We start from the raw sequence: 2,297 nt of genomic DNA, 5'->3' as shown, positions 1-2,297 counted from the left end.
TTACGACCAAAAGAACTACTTAATACTACAACAGGTATTTATATATATTAACGTGCGCAACAATAACCTATAAAAGAATAGCACAATCCCAAATGTGAAGTCAAGAACTCCACAGAGGTTTACGACTCCGCGAGAAAAAAGATGCAAAGCAAGAAGCCTTTGGTCAACACTGGTTTGTTTTAGACAAACACACGGTTATTTTTATGTATCAGGGTTGTGTGAATGTGCTACTCTTCTCTGGTTTAAAGTCAGCCGTTATATTATTAGTGTGTGCACCAGACCTCGGTTTTGCGCCCCATCTGAAAGAATAGAAGCGCAGTCCTTGTTAGTCTCGCAGGTTGTAATTGGTCATGAAATAATTCTACAATGCCAGGTGAAAATTATGTTTTAGCCGGCTGGTTTATCACAGCCTTTTCAGAATTTTTTTGTGGTGTGCCCACCAGGCTTTCATATCGTTTACCATTTATGTTTTAGCACTACCTCAATAAAACTTCAGGAACTTCTACCGGAAACAAAGATATGCTTATCTCAGCATTTCCAGGATTTGTTGTTGATGACTCCATGCAAGGTGAAATAGGATACATGGCTTACGCCGGAATCATGTTTGGAAATGACGATTTAAAGTTTGGAACGTAAGTTTTTTGAATGCATTTTTGAAATGACAATATTTAGTGATAATAACGACAAAATGACTATGGGTAGAGGTGCAGAAAAGAAACTTTAATTGAAAAGTGTCAATTTATCGAAACAGGAATAAATTAGACTAAATATTCACCATGCATAATGAATCATTGTGATCTTCTATAACATATTTCAGATGGTCACCAGGGAATGTTGAAATCATAACTGGCACTGCTAGTGGACCGATTGCATTCTTTGACAAGAAAGATAATGTGGTGATCATAGCTCCATTTAGCGAATTCATGTCCGCATCGACGATGATGGACAATTCAACGAATCCCGAAACGCTTGATTGGGGAATTATGGGCGGCGTGATGGAAGTTCCAGAAGATTTCATGGCTCAGTTTATGATATTCTATAGTCCTAACGGCATCAATAAGGTAATTTTGCAACTGTAGTTTAAAGTGATATTTTTTTTATTTGCAATACCATACTTTGCTTGGGAGCCGCGATATTTAAGTGCCCAAGGTACTCATTCAAGTCTCTTCAAAGGTAGTGTCTTTGGGACTGACAAGACAAATGTGATATAGTCCCTCGGATAGTTTATGTTTCTCCTATTACGCTGCTAGGACAAATATGAATAGTTTTCTTTTTTGAAAGTCTTCACTAAAATACTTTGTACTTTGATTTGGATGCTGCATTAACATTAACATGCATGGCTTTCTTTGGACGATAACCAAATATAGAAAGCCGCCGATAGAGAGTTTAATTGTTTGTATACATAATTATTTTATCTAGGCTTTTCAAGAATGGGGAAGTTTAATGAGAGATTTTTATGGTAAAGATTCATCCTATAGAAAATCTGATATGACGATTAACTATCTTGGATTTTGGACTGATAATGGTAGGAAAACAAGCTTATCAAATATCATAGGGATGTGGGTGGCAATATGATTTTGGAAGTAACTCCTGATAGAAAGTATGTTTGTTTGTCTGTTCGGATTGTGGGTTACACTAGAAGTAACACAGGGACCATGGCATTGCACTACCACAATCGGTCTTGGGGTTATACTACTTCCGGTTTCACACAGCTCCTACAAGAAGGCGTCGCCGAGCTATAACCAAATACTACATGGCACTGTGCTTATTATGGGACATGGCTTGTTCACGTAGCAAACAATGCTATATGTATCTTTTCTCTTACTGAGTGAAACAAAATATTTATATACTTTCGTTGTAAAGGGCTTTGCCACTAACTAGGAAATTTCTGATTGTTTTTGTTGTGTCTTTGTTGGGAAATTAGTGCTGCATTGTCTATTTTGACCTGATAGAAGTATGTTACATAAATATTAATATATATGAACAGGTGCTTACTATTACCATAAAACCGAAGACGGAGATGACTATGAACAGACTATTTATGATATACAAAAAACGGCAAAAGAGCAGGGCATTCCTTACAGGTAAGATTCGCATGAAAGTAGGGATAACAAACCATCTTAACTAATTTTCTGTATTGGTAATTTGGTAGCAATGCCACGCCAGCTGCATTTGCTCTTCTAATTTCAATAATATTATTTTTCAGTGAGCATCTTGCCTGTGTTGACGACAGTCATATTTTGTGCACCCGGAACATGTATCGAGCTTTTACCTATACACTCTTCGCTCAACATTTC

The 2,297-nt window shown here is 36.9% G+C and overlaps 1 long non-coding RNA gene across 1 annotated transcript; it reads left to right on the top strand.

Annotated features, from left to right (window-relative positions):
• Positions 1-823: 823 nt before the first annotated feature.
• On the top strand, positions 824-2,072 carry LOC126831770 (uncharacterized). The gene is made up of 3 exons (XR_007684314.2): positions 824-1,061; positions 1,420-1,525; positions 1,988-2,072. It is a non-coding gene; the product is annotated as an uncharacterized LOC126831770 (long non-coding RNA).
• The last annotated feature ends 225 nt before the right edge of the window (positions 2,073-2,297 follow it).

The sequence above is a fragment of the Patella vulgata genome, chromosome 9 (assembly GCF_932274485.2).
Source record: "Patella vulgata chromosome 9, xgPatVulg1.2, whole genome shotgun sequence".
Lineage (NCBI taxonomy): Eukaryota > Metazoa > Mollusca > Gastropoda > Patellidae > Patella > Patella vulgata.
This window is presented reverse-complemented; position numbering and strand designations above follow the sequence as displayed.